The following is a 20,265-nucleotide window of genomic DNA, read 5'->3' on the forward strand; positions in this document are numbered from 1 at the left end:
AGGCGCGGAGACACTTTCTCGGTCGTTCTGGGAAATCGCAACGTCGCGCATGTTAAAAGGGTCTTTTCGACGTTTCCCGTCTGTCTTATTGATGTACTGAAAGGAAAGGTACCTATTCAGCGGTGCTCTGGAAGCAGTTGCGTGCAGAGCCGTGGATTGGGAGAGTTTGGCCATTCAATGGTTTGAATAGGCGAGCGTCTCGTGGCCAGCCACAGGCCGCCAAACAGCCCCTAGCGGTGGTCGCGAGCATAAAAAATGCGACACTACTAATTTGAGCCGTTTTAGCGTCGCTAGAGTAAAAAAAGGTATTACTCTTGGTGACTGAAAACTCGGCGAGTGGGAAGGTTTCTCACGTCCATATTCAACGGTAGAATAAACGAGCATGCGCTCCAAACAAAAGAAAACTGCGTAACAATAATAATAATTGTGGTGTGTGTGCATACTTATACAGCCTAAAACTTAGTATGCCTGAATGGGCGACTTGTCTCTCAGCTGTAGATGAGAAATTTAGCCGGTGCGGTACAACCGCTAGCCTGGGGTCTTTAACGTGCACCACGTAGTAGTAGTAGTAATAGTAGTAGTAGTAGTAGTACTACTACTACTACTACTGCTGCTACTACTACTACTACTACTACTAATAATAATAATAAAAATAATAATAATCTTTATACGTACCAGACAATGCAGAGGTAGTCCATACGGCGTTTATTTGAGCTTAATGTCAAGCAAACAGTAGACCCGATCGATGTGCGAGTGACGAGAGGAGAGTCCGCCACCAACGAAGCCCCGACCGGCTATACACCTTTGCAAGTGGGATCCCGGATTAACCTCGAACCGCGCGCCAAGGTGAGGCGGACCTACTCTTCAGCCAGGACGTTCGCTGGTTGTCGTACAATGTTGCCAAACGTCTCTCGCCGAAGCGTACACCACTGAGCGCTGAAAGAAATTAAAAAAAAAATAATTATAAAACGTACACGTGTCGTCTTCGACAGCGAAATAGCAAGGACAATTAAATAAAATGCCTAAAGCGGTAACAAATCGAAAATTTTCAAGAAGATCTAACGTCTCAAGGCGCTCTCTTCAGAATGCGCCAGAAGTCACATGGCCTTTGCATCAACGATGGCTGCGCTCGCGGCAGCTCTGGCTTCCACAACATGCAGGAACAGAGGCTGCGATCGTTATAAAGTCAGCTCCAACCCTGAAAGATGCCCCGTCCTACAATATGTGACGCTACGATTCTGTGTGGATACCTCCTCCTGCGTTCCGAGACAGTAATTGAGCCGCTAACGTAAGCCATCGGCGATGCAGCAAACGGCACCATCTTGTCATCGCGCACCCCAATGACGTGCCCCTGGCGCACCCCAGCATGGTGGAAACGGTACGGGGCGCCAGCATCGCTCAAAATGGCCTGCGCACAGGAGCCTTTCTTGCAAACGTGTATAGCACCCCGAACACATTCCGCCGCACCCCGGTCCACCCCACCGCTCACAACTTCGAAATGATAAGAACGAACGAGGAGGAAACAAGCCCTCTTTCCCGAAAGCAAAGTCAGTTATTCATGCGGGAAGGATCCACTTCGAAGAAAGGGTCGGGGGCATCTTCTGAATCAACAAGGCGCGCCTAGCTGGGCTTCGCTTGGGGGCCAAGTCAAATAAATCACAAACGGGTTTGGCGGTTTTGTGTCTCTTTTCCGCCACCTGAACCCGTGATACGTGCGAACGTCCCGAAAAAGAAACCTTGAGGACCAAAGTGGCTAAATTTTGGATTTGAATCGTGGATTAAACTGGATTTTGTATCGTAAAACAAGGTTGCCAAACGCAATTCTCAAAATACCGCGCGTGATCGCCGAGAAACCGCCACCCGCGTCTCACTGGGCCTGAACGTGGTCGATCGCGAACCGCATCCGCAACCGCTTAGCAAGCGCAGCTCAACAGCCTGTGTGAATGCGCCACAATTAAACGGTTTCCACTATGAGGCGTGACATGTTTGCGTTTCTCGCTTGCAGCGTTAATGTACGGCTTGCAAGCAAAAAAAATAAAAAAAAACAAAAAAAAATAATGTATTTGAACTTAACACAGATTTCGTGTTGTTTTGACACAAATATTGAGTCAGGTAAAAACAAAGATACTCCTCTTTTAGGAATCGTTAAATGTTTGGATGTTCGAAGGCCAAAACAAATCAATACGAAGCAAACATACATATATACTAGCAAGAACTTGTTTTCACGTGTACGTATTTGCGGCTTCTCATCTTGACTATCATATCGAAACACGGCTCGACCAATCGAAGTTGCAAATGGCTCCCTCAAACTCTGGCACGACACGCACAAACGTACGGGTACGGCTCGGAACCTAAACGCCGACCGCGGTGGGACAGGAGACGCTCAATGAGGTTGGCAATCTTACAATGATTGGAGTATGAGACGTCATCGAATGTCATTCCTTCACGCCCCTAGATGAGAGCTTTCTACAAGTAGCGACATTCCTTGAAGCGCCAACTGCGTGAGGGTGCAGGGTTTAGGAGGCGAATGGCGGCGCACAGCAGAGGTTGGAACTCAATGGCGCCATTTTGTTCCAGTGGAATGTGCTTTGTCATCTGTACTGGTTGTTGTGAAAGAAGAATCAAGGGAATTCAGTTCACCGGAGTGCGTGCCGTCATTCTGGCGTCGCTGTTAGATATCCGGTCTACGTAGCCATCCTTGCGCAGACAACAGAATTTCTTCTTCGTCACCTAAGGTGACGCATTTGTACAACTGAGGGGGAAGCTCTCTGCGAAACCGAAATCATTTATTTTACGGTAGTGTCCGGACGATCAAACAAATAAACGTGGGTCTCTAAGCTCATTACACACAACCAGATTACTAAGCTTATTACAGACAACCAGATCTCAATTAGCGAGTCGCTTATTATTTCTTAATAACATAATGTCAGAAAACACAACAATCCTTTGTGGGATTCTAGTTTACCCCAAAGTCCTCAGTGAGGACTTTGGGGTAAACTCCCACTCCGTAACTCGTCGGATGCAATAAAGTAGGGTTCGACTTACCTTGCCGATCGCTGTGAGGCAACACCCACTCCGTAGTTCGCTGCTATGGCGGCTACGGCCGGGTCCGTCCGTTGACTGCCGTTAGGCTCCGGTGGACGGGAGACCACACCAAACACAGGGATACCGTAGAAACGTGTTTATTGGGCTTACGCCACACGCTTTGCGCCCGTAGGCGGAACAAAAGAGAAATGAGGTTGGCGCTGCCTTAATTGACAGGATCACCAGGAGAAAGGTCCGCGCTGCCGTAACTGGCAGGATCACGGAAAAGGGGGAGCAGTAAAATAACGATGAATACTCCGTCGAGCGTAGCCCCCCCTAACCAAGAGCCCCGGCCACAGGTGGGTGGCCGGCTTATGTAGCCTGCGGGAAAATAGACGCGCCCGGGGAGGCCGGTAGAAGGTCACTCGAAAACGGGACGCGTCCATAATCACTCCCAAGGGTGTGCCGATGGCGCGTTCACCCAAAAGGGCAAGGGAGAACCGGCCCCTTCGGGGAATTCGGCCTCGTGGTTCCTTGTATCCGGGAGGCCGACGCCATTGCTGACGACGACTCCCACGGCCTGCTTGAAGCTAGGCCTAGATAGGGATAGAGGGAACCCAATGGTTCCCACACCTTTCACCCAAATTTCTTTAACCATTAAGCTCAGGGAGAACCCGTCACACCGGGGAACATTTATTACGACTGATTTTCACGAAAACAAATTTTTATTATGAAATCAAATCAAGTTTCTTTGACATCACCAAGTACAAAGTAAGAAATGATGTCTGGAGCACAGGAAAAAACGCCACAGGAGTGCAGCTTCACTGGGTCTGAGCCCCTTCTACATCTACGTCACATTGCAACGTAAAAAAACAGGCAAAAAAGATTTGGCAACAGCACTGGTAATAATACACAATAATAAACAAGTAACGCAACATCAGCATCACTTTCTGCACATTACACTATATATGTACACAAAGATATATACAAGGCGAAAACTATAAATCTAGTTATGAAAACTGCATGGAACACTAATTACTTATTTTGTTCTTCCTAATTATCGAGTGAATTCAGTAAAAATGGTAATGTGTAACATAAAGATTGATTTCCGTAGTTCGTGCGTGCATGAGGAATGATCCATGTTTCATTGTGACGTGTTTTATATGTGTTAGTGTTTCGTTCAAAGTTGTTATTTCGTTTTTCGCCAGCATAGTACCTCTTAAGCAGTATATCCTTATATAAAAATTGAACTGGACGTGCACTAAGACTTTTAAAAAGTGGTTTGGTATGTGCATCGTAAGGAAAACCAGAGATAGCGCGCACGGCTTTTTTCTGTAGTAAAAAAAGTTTAGTAATGTTTGACGTGGTTGTGTTTCCCCAAACTAGGTGGCAGTAGTTGAGGTGAGAAAGCAACAGGGAATTGTAAATAAGCAATTTTATATTAGTGAGTAGAAAAAACCGCAACTTTGTAAGAATACCTAAAACGCGAGAGAGTTTATTAGCAATTATTTCAATATGTCTGCTCCAAACGAAGTGTTCTTCAAGCACAACTCTTAGGTTTTTAGCTGAGGGCACGGTATCCACGGTAAAAGTTTATATCATGAAGTGGTTCTCAATATTTTCTTTCTGATTTTAGGTCTGAAAAGTACAGTCTTTGTTTTGAACTTGTTAATAGCTAGGGAATTCAATAGGGTCCTTTAGTTTAATTTATCGAGAACATTATTTGCATAATTTAATAATTGATCAGTATCGGAAGAATTAAAAGATAACATAATGTCGTCAGCATACATAATAAATTGGGTAGTATTATCAATATTTCGTATGTCATTATTATAGACATTAATATAACGAGGTTCCAAGGATGCTACCCTGGGGTACTCCGGATTGAATCGCTTTATTATCGGCCATTTTGTTGTTTAAAATAACTTTCTAGAAACGAAACTGAAGATAACTTTTCAGAAAATATAGAAATACCCCTCGGAAGCCATAGGTATTGAGTTGTTAGTAAGGTCACGCGTTTTATTCTGTCAAAGGCCTTTGAAAAATCTAAAAAAAACCCCTAGTGTTAGCAGTTTGTGGTCAGTAGCATGAAGAATCAATTCTTTTTGTGGCGGGAGTGCTGACTTGGTTGAACGACCCTTCCTGAAACCAAATTGAAAGTCTGTGATCATGGTGTTTGTCACAAAAACTTTTTTACTCGTAGCATATCCGAATGGAACTCTCTTTCCGTAGCTATTTCTCAGTCGGAAAATTTCAAAGAGCCTTTTACTCATTACTTTCATGCGGCATTGTCTTTTTTTATTTATAGCAAAAGCTATTATGGGTTTTCCCACAAATGGAAACGACGTCCTTTGTTGATGTTGTAGTTGGCGATGTAGGGTGTCCATCGTTGATGTTGCGAAGTCTTCGAAAAATATCGCCCGCCTCTCGAGAGATTCGAATCTAAGTCCGCTGCGTGCGAAGCGGAGGCGTTACCACGAAGCTACGCCGCGCTTTTTATTTATTTATTTATTTTTACCTGAGTTACGCCACAACGTTAATAACCAGCTCTATAATTAGGGTTCTGTAGTACACGAGGCCCACGGCATGCGCTCGCTGGAAACAATAAGAGCCGACAACCAAAGGGCCCTGTAGCACTCGTTGATCCAAGCGCTCGTGCAGGAAAACGCGCTCTCACGCGTTCCGGAACTATTAAGATTAAAAAAAAAAGTTTCGAACGAATTGATCAGATCTCTGTTTTGTTTTTGTAGTACCAGAAACGCATTTTGTGAAAAAAAAAAAAAAAAATAGCCGCTAACAAAATGAGCCTGTAGCACTCGTCATTCCAAGAGCTCCTGCAGGGAAACGAGCTTTCACGCGTTCCGAAAAAAGAAAGATAAAAATAAATGTATCGAAACAATTGATCAGTTGTCTGTTTTGTTATTGTAGTCCCCAATGCCCAATACACGCGCTTTCTGAAAAAGAAAATAGCCGATGACAGAATGTTGTTGTAGCACTGTCAAGTCTAAGAGCTCGTGCAGGGAGACGCGCTTTCAATCGCTCCGGAGCAAAAAAGAAACAAAAGCGTTCGGAACAGAATGATCAGATTGTTTTTGTTTGTTGTACCCGAAGCCCACTAAAAGCGCGTTCTGAAAAAAAAAAAAAAAATAGCCGATAGCAAAATGTTGTAGTAGCACTGTCAATGCGGAGAGCTCGTGCAGGGAGACGCGCTTTCAAGCGCTCCGGAGCAAAAAAGAAACAAAAGCATTCGGAACAGAATAATCAGATGTTTTTTGTTTGTTTTTGTGGTACCCATTGCCCACTAGAAGCGCGTTCTGAAAAAAAAAACGAATAGCCTATAACAAAATGTTGTCGTAGCACAGTCAATGCCGAGAGCTCGTGCAGGGAGACGCGCTTTCAAGCGCTCCGGAGCAAAAAAGAATAAAAAGCGTTCGGAACAGAATAATCAGATGTTTTTTTTTTGTAGTACCCGAAGCCCACTAGAAGCGCGTTCTGAAAAAAAAAAAAAAAACGAATAGCCTATAACAAAATGTTGTCGTAGCACAGTCAATGCCGAGAGCTCGTGCAGGGAGACGCGCTTTCAAGCGCCCCGGAGCAAAAAAGAATAAAAAGCGTTCGGAACAGAATAATCAGATGTTTTTTTTTTTTGTAGTACCCGAAGCCCACTAGAAGCGCGTTCTGAAAAAAAAAACGAATAGCCTATAACAAAATGTTGTCGTAGCACAGTCAATGCCGAGAGCTCGTGCAGGGAGACGCGCTTTCAAGCGCTCCGGAGCAAAAAAGAATAAAAAGCGTTCGGAACAGAATAATCAGATGTTTTTTTTTTGTAGTACCCGAAGCCCACTAGAAGCGCGTTCTGAAAAAAAAAAAAAAAAACGAATAGCCTATAACAAAATGTTGTCGTAGCACAGTCAATGCCGAGGGCTCGTGCAGCGAGATGCGCTTTCAAGCGCTCCGGAGCAAAAAAGAATAAAAAGCGTTCGGAACAGAATAATCAGATGTTTTTTTTTTGTAGTACCCAAAGCCCACTAGAAGCGCGTTCTGAAAAAAAAAAAGCCGATAGCAAAATGTTGTTCTAGCACTGTCAATGCCGAGAGCTCGTGCAGGGAGACGCGATTTCAAGCGCCCCGGAGCAAAAAAGAAACAAAAAGTTCGGAACAAAATAATCAGATATTTTTTGTTTGTTTTTGTAGTACCCATTGCTCACTAGAAGCGCGTTCTGAAAAAAAAAGAAGAAACGAATAGCCTATAACAAAATGTTGTCGTAGCACAGTCAATGCCGAGAGCTCGTGCAGGGAGACGCGCTTTCAAGCGCTCCGGAGCAAAAACGAAACAAGAGCGTTCGGAGCAGAATAATCAGATATTTTTTGTTTGTTTTTGTAGTACCCATTGCTCACTAGAAGCGCGTTCTGAAAAAAAAAGAAGAAACGAATAGCCTATAACAAAATGTTGTCGTAGCACAGTCAATGCCGAGAGCTCGTGCAGGGAGACGCGCTTTCAAGCGCTCCGGAGCAAAAAAGAATAAAAAGCGTTCGGAACAGAATAATCAGATGTTTTTTTTTTGTAGTACCCGAAGCCCACTAGAAGCGCGTTCTGAAAAAAAAAAAAAAAACGAATAGCCTATAACAAAATGTTGTCGTAGCACAGTCAATGCCGAGGGCTCGTGCAGCGAGATGCGCTTTCAAGCGCTCCGGAGCAAAAAAGAATAAAAAGCGTTCGGAACAGAATAATCAGATGTTTTTTTTTTGTAGTACCCGAAGCCCACTAGAAGCGCGTTCTGAAAAAAAAAAAGCCGATAGCAAAATGTTGTTCTAGCACTGTCAATGCCGAGAGCTCGTGCAGGGAGACGCGATTTCAAGCGCCCCGGAGCAAAAAAGAAACAAAAAGTTCGGAACAAAATAATCAGATATTTTTTGTTTGTTTTTGTAGTACCCATTGCTCACTAGAAGCGCGTTCTGAAAAAAAAAGAAGAAACGAATAGCCTATAACAAAATGTTGTTGTAGCACTGTCAATGCCGAGAGCTCGTGCAGGGAGACGCGCTTTCAAGCGCTCCGGAGCAAAAAAAGAAACAAAAGCATTCGGAACAGAATAATCAGATGTTTTTTGTTTGTTTTTGTGGTACCCATTGCCCACTAGAAGCGCGTTCTAAAAAAAAAACGAATAGCCTATAACAAAATGTTGTCCTAGCACAGTCAATGCCGAGAGCTCGTGCACGGAGACGCGCTTTCAAGCGCTCCGGAGCAAAAAAGAATAAAAAGCGTTCGGAACAGAATAATCAGATGTTTTTTTTTTGTAGTACCCGAAGCCCACTAGAAGCGCGTTCTGAAAAAAAAAAGCCGATAGCAAAATGTTGTTCTAGCACTGTCAATGCCGAGAGCTCGTGCAGGGAGACGCGATTTCAAGCGCCCCGGAGCAAAAAAGAAACAAAAAGTTCGGAACAAAATAATCAGATATTTTTTGTTTGTTTTTGTAGTACCCATTGCTCACTAGAAGCGCGTTCTAAAAAAAAAAAAAAACGAATAGCCTATAACGAAATCTTGTCGTAGCACAGTCAATGCCGAGAGCTTGTGCAGGGAGACGCGCTTTCAAGCGCTCCGGAGCAAAAAAGAAACAAGAGCGTTCGGAGCAGAATAATCAGATGTTTTTTGTTTGTTTTTGTGGTACCCGATGCTCACTAGAAGCGCGTTCTAAAACAAAATAGCCGATAGCAAAATGTTGTCGTAGCACAGTCAATGCCGAGAGCTCGTGCAGAGAGAGGTGCTTTCAAGCGCTCCGGAGCAAAAAAGAAACACAAGCGTTCGAAACAAAATATTCAGATGTTTTTTGTTTGTTTCTGTAGTACCCGATGCCCACTAGAAGCGCTTTCTGAAAAAAAAATAGCTGATAGCAAAATGTTGTTGTAGCCTTGTCAATGCCGAGAGCTCGTGCAGGGAGACGCGCTTTCAAGCGCTCCGGAGCAAAAAAGAAACAAAAACGTTTCGAAAAGAATAATCAGATGTTTTTTGTTTGTTTCTGTAGTACCCGAAGCCCACTAGAAGCGCGTTCTGAAAAAAAATAGCCGATAGCAAAATGTTGTTGTAGCCTTGTCAATGCCGAGAGCTCCTGCAGGGAGACGCGCTTTGAAGGGCTCCGGAGCGAAAAAGAAACAAAAACGTTCGGAGCAGAATAATCAGATGTTTTTTTTTGTTTGTTTTCGTAGTACCCATTGCCCTATAGAAGCGCGTTCTGAAAACAAAAGAGGCGATAACAAAATGTTGTCGTAGCACAGTCAATGCCGAGAGCTCGTGCAGGGAGAGGTGATTTCAAGAGCTCTGGAGCAAAAAGGAAACACAAGCGTTCGAAACAAAATATTCAGATGTTTTTTGTTTGTTTCTGTAGTACCCGATGCCCACTAGAAGCGCTTTCTGAAAAAAAAATAGCCGATAGCAAAATGTTGTTGTAGCCTTGTCAATGCCGAGAGCTCGTGCAGGGAGACGCGCTTTCAAGCGCTCCGGAGCGAAAAAGAAACAAAAACGTTCGGAGCAGAATAATCAGATGTTTTTTTTTGTTTGTTTTCGTAGTACCCATTGCCCTATAGAAGCGCGTTCTGAAAACAAAAGAGCCGATAACAAAATGTTGTCGTAGCACAGTCAATGCCGAGAGCTCGTGCAGGGAGAGGTGCTTTCAAGCGCTCCGGAGCAAAAAAGAAACACAAGCGTTGGAAACAAAATATTCAGATGTTTTTTGTTTGTTTCTGTAGTACCCGATGCCCACTAGAAGCGCTTTCTGAAAAAAAAAATAGCCGATAGCAAAATGTTGTTGTAGCCTTGTCAATGCCGAGAGCTCCTGCAGGGAGACGCGCTTTGAAGGGCTCCGGAGCGAAAAAGAAACAAAAACGTTCGGAGCAGAATAATCAGATGTTTTTTTTTGTTTGTTTTCGTAGTACCCATTGCCCTATAGAAGCGCGTTCTGAAAACAAAAGAGCCGATAACAAAATGTTGTCGTAGCACAGTCAATGCCAAGAGCTCGTGCAGGGAGAGGTGCTTTCAAGCGCTCCGGAGCAAAAAAGAAACACAAGCGTTGGAAACAAAATATTCAGATGTTTTTTGTTTGTTTCTGTAGTACCCGATGCCCACTAGAAGCGCTTTCTGAAAAAAAAATAGCCGATAGCAAAATGTTGTTGTAGCCTTGTCAATGCCGAGAGCTCCTGCAGGGAGACGCGCTTTGAAGGGCTCCGGAGCGAAAAAGAAACAAAAACGTTCGGAGCAGAATAATCAGATGTTTTTTTTTGTTTGTTTTCGTAGTACCCATTGCCCTATAGAAGCGCGTTCTGAAAACAAAAGAGCCGATAACAAAATGTTGTCGTAGCACAGTCAATGCCGAGAGCTCGTGCAGGGAGAGGTGCTTTCAAGCGCTCCGGAGCAAAAAAGAAACACAAGCGTTCGAAACAAAATATTCAGATGTTTTTTGTTTGTTTCTGTAGTACCCGATGCCCACTAGAAGCGCTTTCTGAAAAAAAAATAGCCGATAGCAAAATGTTGTTGTAGCCTTGTCAATGCCGAGAGCTCCTGCAGGGAGACGCGCTTTGAAGGGCTCCGGAGCGAAAAAGAAACAAAAACGTTCGGAGCAGAATAATCAGATGTTTTTTTTTGTTTGTTTTCGTAGTACCCATTGCCCTATAGAAGCGCGTTCTGAAAACAAAAGAGCCGATAACAAAATGTTGTCGTAGCACAGTCAATGCCGAGAGCTCGTGCAGGGAGAGGTGATTTCAAGAGCTCTGGAGCAAAAAGGAAACACAAGCGTTCGAAACAAAATATTCAGATGTTTTTTGTTTGTTTCTGTAGTACCCGATGCCCACTAGAAGCGCTTTCTGAAAAAAAAAATAGCCGATAGCAAAATGTTGTTGTAGCCTTGTCAATGCCGAGAGCTCCTGCAGGGAGACGCGCTTTGAAGGGCTCCGGAGCGAAAAAGAAACAAAAACGTTCGGAGCAGAATAATCAGATGTTTTTTTTTGTTTGTTTTCGTAGTACCCATTGCCCTATAGAAGCGCGTTCTGAAAACAAAAGAGCCGATAACAAAATGTTGTCGTAGCACAGTCAATGCCGAGAGCTCGTGCAGGGAGAGGTGCTTTCAAGCGCTCCGGAGCAAAAAAGAAACACAAGCGTTGGAAACAAAATATTCAGATGTTTTTTGTTTGTTTCTGTAGTACCCGATGCCCACTAGAAGCGCTTTCTGAAAAAAAAAATAGCCGATAGCAAAATGTTGTTGTAGCCTTGTCAATGCCGAGAGCTCCTGCAGGGAGACGCGCTTTGAAGGGCTCCGGAGCGAAAAAGAAACAAAAACGTTCGGAGCAGAATAATCAGATGTTTTTTTTTGTTTGTTTTCGTAGTACCCATTGCCCTATAGAAGCGCGTTCTGAAAACAAAAGAGCCGATAACAAAATGTTGTCGTAGCACAGTCAATGCCGAGAGCTCGTGCAGGGAGAGGTGCTTTCAAGCGCTCCGGAGCAAAAAAGAAACACAAGCGTTGGAAACAAAATATTCAGATGTTTTTTGTTTGTTTCTGTAGTACCCGATGCCCACTAGAAGCGCTTTCTGAAAAAAAAAATAGCCGATAGCAAAATGTTGTTGTAGCCTTGTCAATGCCGAGAGCTCCTGCAGGGAGACGCGCTTTGAAGGGCTCCGGAGCGAAAAAGAAACAAAAACGTTCGGAGCAGAATAATCAGATGTTTTTTTTTGTTTGTTTTCGTAGTACCCATTGCCCTATAGAAGCGCGTTCTGAAAACAAAAGAGCCGATAACAAAATGTTGTCGTAGCACAGTCAATGCCAAGAGCTCGTGCAGGGAGAGGTGCTTTCAAGCGCTCCGGAGCAAAAAAGAAACACAAGCGTTGGAAACAAAATATTCAGATGTTTTTTGTTTGTTTCTGTAGTACCCGATGCCCACTAGAAGCGCTTTCTGAAAAAAAAAATAGCCGATAGCAAAATGTTGTTGTAGCCTTGTCAATGCCGAGAGCTCCTGCAGGGAGACGCGCTTTGAAGGGCTCCGGAGCGAAAAAGAAACAAAAACGTTCGGAGCAGAATAATCAGATGTTTTTTTTTGTTTGTTTTCGTAGTACCCATTGCCCTATAGAAGCGCGTTCTGAAAACAAAAGAGCCGATAACAAAATGTTGTCGTAGCACAGTCAATGCCGAGAGCTCGTGCAGGGAGAGGTGCTTTCAAGCGCTCCGGAGCAAAAAAGAAACACAAGCGTTCGAAACAAAATATTCAGATGTTTTTTGTTTGTTTCTGTAGTACCCGATGCCCACTAGAAGCGCTTTCTGAAAAAAAAATAGCCGATAGCAAAATGTTGTTGTAGCCTTGTCAATGCCGAGAGCTCCTGCAGGGAGACGCGCTTTGAAGGGCTCCGGAGCGAAAAAGAAACAAAAACGTTCGGAGCAGAATAATCAGATGTTTTTTTTTGTTTGTTTTCGTAGTACCCATTGCCCTATAGAAGCGCGTTCTGAAAACAAAAGAGCCGATAACAAAATGTTGTCGTAGCACAGTCAATGCCGAGAGCTCGTGCAGGGAGAGGTGCTTTCAAGCGCTCCGGAGCAAAAAAGAAACACAAGCGTTGGAAACAAAATATTCAGATGTTTTTTGTTTGTTTCTGTAGTACCCGATGCCCACTAGAAGCGCTTTCTGAAAAAAAAATAGCCGATAGCAAAATGTTGTTGTAGCCTTGTCAATGCCGAGAGCTCCTGCAGGGAGACGCGCTTTGAAGGGCTCCGGAGCGAAAAAGAAACAAAAACGTTCGGAGCAGAATAATCAGATGTTTTTTTTTGTTTGTTTTCGTAGTACCCATTGCCCTATAGAAGCGCGTTCTGAAAACAAAAGAGCCGATAACAAAATGTTGTCGTAGCACAGTCAATGCCGAGAGCTCGTGCAGGGAGAGGTGCTTTCAAGCGCTCCGGAGCAAAAAAGAAACACAAGCGTTCGAAACAAAATATTCAGATGTTTTTTGTTTGTTTCTGTAGTACCCGATGCCCACTAGAAGCGCTTTCTGAAAAAAAAAATAGCCGATAGCAAAATGTTGTTGTAGCCTTGTCAATGCCGAGAGCTCCTGCAGGGAGACGCGCTTTGAAGGGCTCCGGAGCGAAAAAGAAACAAAAACGTTCGGAGCAGAATAATCAGATGTTTTTTTTTGTTTGTTTTCGTAGTACCCATTGCCCTATAGAAGCGCGTTCTGAAAACAAAAGAGCCGATAACAAAATGTTGTCGTAGCACAGTCAATGCCGAGAGCTCGTGCAGGGAGAGGTGCTTTCAAGCGCTCCGGAGCAAAAAAGAATAAAAAGCGTTCGGAACAGAATAATCAGATGTTTTTTTTTGTAGTACCCGAAGCCCACTAGAAGCGCGTTCTGAAAAAAAAAACGAATAGCCTATAACAAAATGTTGTCGTAGCACAGTCAATGCCGAGAGCTCGTGCAGGGAGACGCGCTTTCAAGCGCTCCGGAGCAAAAAAGAATAAAAAGCGTTCGGAACAGAATAATCAGATGTTTTTTTTTTGTAGTACCCGAAGCCCACTAGAAGCGCGTTCTGAAAAAAAAAAAAAAAACGAATAGCCTATAACAAAATGTTGTCGTAGCACAGTCAATGCCGAGGGCTCGTGCAGCGAGATGCGCTTTCAAGCGCTCCGGAGCAAAAAAGAATAAAAAGCGTTCGGAACAGAATAATCAGATGTTTTTTTTTTGTAGTACCCGAAGCCCACTAGAAGCGCGTTCTGAAAAAAAAAAAGCCGATAGCAAAATGTTGTTCTAGCACTGTCAATGCCGAGAGCTCGTGCAGGGAGACGCGATTTCAAGCGCCCCGGAGCAAAAAAGAAACAAAAAGTTCGGAACAAAATAATCAGATATTTTTTGTTTGTTTTTGTAGTACCCATTGCTCACTAGAAGCGCGTTCTGAAAAAAAAAGAAGAAACGAATAGCCTATAACAAAATGTTGTCGTAGCACAGTCAATGCCGAGAGCTCGTGCAGGGAGACGCGCTTTCAAGCGCTCCGGAGCAAAAACGAAACAAGAGCGTTCGGAGCAGAATAATCAGATATTTTTTGTTTGTTTTTGTAGTACCCATTGCTCACTAGAAGCGCGTTCTGAAAAAAAAAGAAGAAACGAATAGCCTATAACAAAATGTTGTCGTAGCACAGTCAATGCCGAGAGCTCGTGCAGGGAGACGCGCTTTCAAGCGCTCCGGAGCAAAAAAGAATAAAAAGCGTTCGGAACAGAATAATCAGATGTTTTTTTTTTGTAGTACCCGAAGCCCACTAGAAGCGCGTTCTGAAAAAAAAACAAAAACGAATAGCCTATAACAAAATGTTGTCGTAGCACAGTCAATGCCGAGGGCTCGTGCAGCGAGATGCGCTTTCAAGCGCTCCGGAGCAAAAAAGAATAAAAAGCGTTCGGAACAGAATAATCAGATGTTTTTTTTTTGTAGTACCCGAAGCCCACTAGAAGCGCGTTCTGAAAAAAAAAAAGCCGATAGCAAAATGTTGTTCTAGCACTGTCAATGCCGAGAGCTCGTGCAGGGAGACGCGATTTCAAGCGCCCCGGAGCAAAAAAGAAACAAAAAGTTCGGAACAAAATAATCAGATATTTTTTGTTTGTTTTTGTAGTACCCATTGCTCACTAGAAGCGCGTTCTGAAAAAAAAAGAAGAAACGAATAGCCTATAACAAAATGTTGTTGTAGCACTGTCAATGCCGAGAGCTCGTGCAGGGAGACGCGCTTTCAAGCGCTCCGGAGCAAAAAAAGAAACAAAAGCATTCGGAACAGAATAATCAGATGTTTTTTGTTTGTTTTTGTGGTACCCATTGCCCACTAGAAGCGCGTTCTAAAAAAAAAACGAATAGCCTATAACAAAATGTTGTCCTAGCACAGTCAATGCCGAGAGCTCGTGCACGGAGACGCGCTTTCAAGCGCTCCGGAGCAAAAAAGAATAAAAAGCGTTCGGAACAGAATAATCAGATGTTTTTTTTTTGTAGTACCCGAAGCCCACTAGAAGCGCGTTCTGAAAAAAAAAAGCCGATAGCAAAATGTTGTTCTAGCACTGTCAATGCCGAGAGCTCGTGCAGGGAGACGCGATTTCAAGCGCCCCGGAGCAAAAAAGAAACAAAAAGTTCGGAACAAAATAATCAGATATTTTTTGTTTGTTTTTGTAGTACCCATTGCTCACTAGAAGCGCGTTCTAAAAAAAAAAAAAAACGAATAGCCTATAACGAAATCTTGTCGTAGCACAGTCAATGCCGAGAGCTTGTGCAGGGAGACGCGCTTTCAAGCGCTCCGGAGCAAAAAAGAAACAAGAGCGTTCGGAGCAGAATAATCAGATGTTTTTTGTTTGTTTTTGTGGTACCCGATGCTCACTAGAAGCGCGTTCTAAAACAAAATAGCCGATAGCAAAATGTTGTCGTAGCACAGTCAATGCCGAGAGCTCGTGCAGGGAGAGGTGCTTTCAAGCGCTCCGGAGCAAAAAAGAAACACAAGCGTTCGAAACAAAATATTCAGATGTTTTTTGTTTGTTTCTGTAGTACCCGATGCCCACTAGAAGCGCTTTCTGAAAAAAAAATAGCTGATAGCAAAATGTTGTTGTAGCCTTGTCAATGCCGAGAGCTCGTGCAGGGAGACGCGCTTTCAAGCGCTCCGGAGCAAAAAAGAAACAAAAACGTTTCGAAAAGAATAATCAGATGTTTTTTGTTTGTTTCTGTAGTACCCGAAGCCCACTAGAAGCGCGTTCTGAAAAAAAATAGCCGATAGCAAAATGTTGTTGTAGCCTTGTCAATGCCGAGAGCTCCTGCAGGGAGACGCGCTTTGAAGGGCTCCGGAGCGAAAAAGAAACAAAAACGTTCGGAGCAGAATAATCAGATGTTTTTTTTTGTTTGTTTTCGTAGTACCCATTGCCCTATAGAAGCGCGTTCTGAAAACAAAAGAGGCGATAACAAAATGTTGTCGTAGCACAGTCAATGCCGAGAGCTCGTGCAGGGAGAGGTGATTTCAAGAGCTCTGGAGCAAAAAGGAAACACAAGCGTTCGAAACAAAATATTCAGATGTTTTTTGTTTGTTTCTGTAGTACCCGATGCCCACTAGAAGCGCTTTCTGAAAAAAAAATAGCCGATAGCAAAATGTTGTTGTAGCCTTGTCAATGCCGAGAGCTCGTGCAGGGAGACGCGCTTTCAAGCGCTCCGGAGCGAAAAAGAAACAAAAACGTTCGGAGCAGAATAATCAGATGTTTTTTTTTGTTTGTTTTCGTAGTACCCATTGCCCTATAGAAGCGCGTTCTGAAAACAAAAGAGCCGATAACAAAATGTTGTCGTAGCACAGTCAATGCCGAGAGCTCGTGCAGGGAGAGGTGCTTTCAAGCGCTCCGGAGCAAAAAAGAAACACAAGCGTTGGAAACAAAATATTCAGATGTTTTTTGTTTGTTTCTGTAGTACCCGATGCCCACTAGAAGCGCTTTCTGAAAAAAAAAATAGCCGATAGCAAAATGTTGTTGTAGCCTTGTCAATGCCGAGAGCTCCTGCAGGGAGACGCGCTTTGAAGGGCTCCGGAGCGAAAAAGAAACACAAACGTTCGGAGCAGAATAATCAGATGTTTTTTTTTGTTTGTTTTCGTAGTACCCATTGCCCTATAGAAGCGCGTTCTGAAAACAAAAGAGCCGATAACAAAATGTTGTCGTAGCACAGTCAATGCCAAGAGCTCGTGCAGGGAGAGGTGCTTTCAAGCGCTCCGGAGCAAAAAAGAAACACAAGCGTTGGAAACAAAATATTCAGATGTTTTTTGTTTGTTTCTGTAGTACCCGATGCCCACTAGAAGCGCTTTCTGAAAAAAAAAATAGCCGATAGCAAAATGTTGTTGTAGCCTTGTCAATGCCGAGAGCTCCTGCAGGGAGACGCGCTTTGAAGGGCTCCGGAGCGAAAAAGAAACAAAAACGTTCGGAGCAGAATAATCAGATGTTTTTTTTTGTTTGTTTTCGTAGTACCCATTGCCCTATAGAAGCGCGTTCTGAAAACAAAAGAGCCGATAACAAAATGTTGTCGTAGCACAGTCAATGCCGAGAGCTCGTGCAGGGAGAGGTGCTTTCAAGCGCTCCGGAGCAAAAAAGAAACACAAGCGTTCGAAACAAAATATTCAGATGTTTTTTGTTTGTTTCTGTAGTACCCGATGCCCACTAGAAGCGCTTTCTGAAAAAAAAATAGCCGATAGCAAAATGTTGTTGTAGCCTTGTCAATGCCGAGAGCTCCTGCAGGGAGACGCGCTTTGAAGGGCTCCGGAGCGAAAAAGAAACAAAAACGTTCGGAGCAGAATAATCAGATGTTTTTTTTTGTTTGTTTTCGTAGTACCCATTGCCCTATAGAAGCGCGTTCTGAAAACAAAAGAGCCGATAACAAAATGTTGTCGTAGCACAGTCAATGCCGAGAGCTCGTGCAGGGAGAGGTGATTTCAAGAGCTCTGGAGCAAAAAGGAAACACAAGCGTTCGAAACAAAATATTCAGATGTTTTTTGTTTGTTTCTGTAGTACCCAATGCCCACTAGAAGCGCTTTCTGAAAAAAAAAATAGCCGATAGCAAAATGTTGTTGTAGCCTTGTCAATGCCGAGAGCTCCTGCAGGGAGACGCGCTTTGAAGGGCTCCGGAGCGAAAAAGAAACAAAAACGTTCGGAGCAGAATAATCAGATGTTTTTTTTTGTTTGTTTTCGTAGTACCCATTGCCCTATAGAAGCGCGTTCTGAAAACAAAAGAGCCGATAACAAAATGTTGTCGTAGCACAGTCAATGCCGAGAGCTCGTGCAGGGAGAGGTGCTTTCAAGCGCTCCGGAGCAAAAAAGAAACACAAGCGTTGGAAACAAAATATTCAGATGTTTTTTGTTTGTTTCTGTAGTACCCGATGCCCACTAGAAGCGCTTTCTGAAAAAAAAAATAGCCGATAGCAAAATGTTGTTGTAGCCTTGTCAATGCCGAGAGCTCCTGCAGGGAGACGCGCTTTGAAGGGCTCCGGAGCGAAAAAGAAACAAAAACGTTCGGAGCAGAATAATCAGATGTTTTTTTTTGTTTGTTTTCGTAGTACCCATTGCCCTATAGAAGCGCGTTCTGAAAACAAAAGAGCCGATAACAAAATGTTGTCGTAGCACAGTCAATGCCGAGAGCTCGTGCAGGGAGAGGTGCTTTCAAGCGCTCCGGAGCAAACAAGAAACACAAGCGTTGGAAACAAAATATTCAGATGTTTTTTGTTTGTTTCTGTAGTACCCGATGCCCACTAGAAGCGCTTTCTGAAAAAAAAAATAGCCGATAGCAAAATGTTGTTGTAGCCTTGTCAATGCCGAGAGCTCCTGCAGGGAGACGCGCTTTGAAGGGCTCCGGAGCGAAAAAGAAACAAAAACGTTCGGAGCAGAATAATCAGATGTTTTTTTTTGTTTGTTTTCGTAGTACCCATTGCCCTATAGAAGCGCGTTCTGAAAACAAAAGAGCCGATAACAAAATGTTGTCGTAGCACAGTCAATGCCAAGAGCTCGTGCAGGGAGAGGTGCTTTCAAGCGCTCCGGAGCAAAAAAGAAACACAAGCGTTGGAAACAAAATATTCAGATGTTTTTTGTTTGTTTCTGTAGTACCCGATGCCCACTAGAAGCGCTTTCTGAAAAAAAAATAGCCGATAGCAAAATGTTGTTGTAGCCTTGTCAATGCCGAGAGCTCCTGCAGGGAGACGCGCTTTGAAGGGCTCCGGAGCGAAAAAGAAACAAAAACGTTCGGAGCAGAATAATCAGATGTTTTTTTTTGTTTGTTTTCGTAGTACCCATTGCCCTATAGAAGCGCGTTCTGAAAACAAAAGAGCCGATAACAAAATGTTGTCGTAGCACAGTCAATGCCAAGAGCTCGTGCAGGGAGAGGTGCTTTCAAGCGCTCCGGAGCAAAAAAGAAACACAAGCGTTGGAAACAAAATATTCAGATGTTTTTTGTTTGTTTCTGTAGTACCCGATGCCCACTAGAAGCGCTTTCTGAAAAAAAAAATAGCCGATAGCAAAATGTTGTTGTAGCCTTGTCAATGCCGAGAGCTCCTGCAGGGAGACGCGCTTTGAAGGGCTCCGGAGCGAAAAAGAAACAAAAACGTTCGGAGCAGAATAATCAGATGTTTTTTTTTGTTTGTTTTCGTAGTACCCATTGCCCTATAGAAGCGCGTTCTGAAAACAAAAGAGCCGATAACAAAATGTTGTCGTAGCACAGTCAATGCCGAGAGCTCGTGCAGGGAGAGGTGCTTTCAAGCGCTCCGGAGCAAAAAAGAAACACAAGCGTTCGAAACAAAATATTCAGATGTTTTTTGTTTGTTTCTGTAGTACCCGATGCCCACTAGAAGCGCTTTCTGAAAAAAAAATAGCCGATAGCAAAATGTTGTTGTAGCCTTGTCAATGCCGAGAGCTCCTGCAGGGAGACGCGCTTTGAAGGGCTCCGGAGCGAAAAAGAAACAAAAACGTTCGGAGCAGAATAATCAGATGTTTTTTTTTGTTTGTTTTCGTAGTACCCATTGCCCTATAGAAGCGCGTTCTGAAAACAAAAGAGCCGATAACAAAATGTTGTCGTAGCACAGTCAATGCCGAGAGCTCGTGCAGGGAGAGGTGCTTTCAAGCGCTCCGGAGCAAAAAAGAAACACAAGCGTTGGAAACAAAATATTCAGATGTTTTTTGTTTGTTTCTGTAGTACCCGATGCCCACTAGAAGCGCTTTCTGAAAAAAAAATAGCCGATAGCAAAATGTTGTTGTAGCCTTGTCAATGCCGAGAGCTCCTGCAGGGAGACGCGCTTTGAAGGGCTCCGGAGCGAAAAAGAAACAAAAACGTTCGGAGCAGAATAATCAGATGTTTTTTTTTGTTTGTTTTCGTAGTACCCATTGCCCTATAGAAGCGCGTTCTGAAAACAAAAGAGCCGATAACAAAATGTTGTCGTAGCACAGTCAATGCCGAGAGCTCGTGCAGGGAGAGGTGCTTTCAAGCGCTCCGGAGCAAAAAAGAAACACAAGCGTTCGAAACAAAATATTCAGATGTTTTTTGTTTGTTTCTGTAGTACCCGATGCCCACTAGAAGCGCTTTCTGAAAAAAAAATAGCCGATAGCAAAATGTTGTTGTAGCCTTGTCAATGCCGAGAGCTCCTGCAGGGAGACGCGCTTTGAAGGGCTCCGGAGCGAAAAAGAAACAAAAACGTTCGGAGCAGAATAATCAGATGTTTTTTTTTGTTTGTTTTCGTAGTACCCATT

This window comes from Ixodes scapularis, unplaced genomic scaffold, assembly GCF_016920785.2.
Source record: "Ixodes scapularis isolate PalLabHiFi unplaced genomic scaffold, ASM1692078v2 PGA_scaffold3__209_contigs__length_174095766, whole genome shotgun sequence".
NCBI classification, from domain to species: Eukaryota; Metazoa; Arthropoda; class Arachnida; order Ixodida; family Ixodidae; genus Ixodes; species Ixodes scapularis.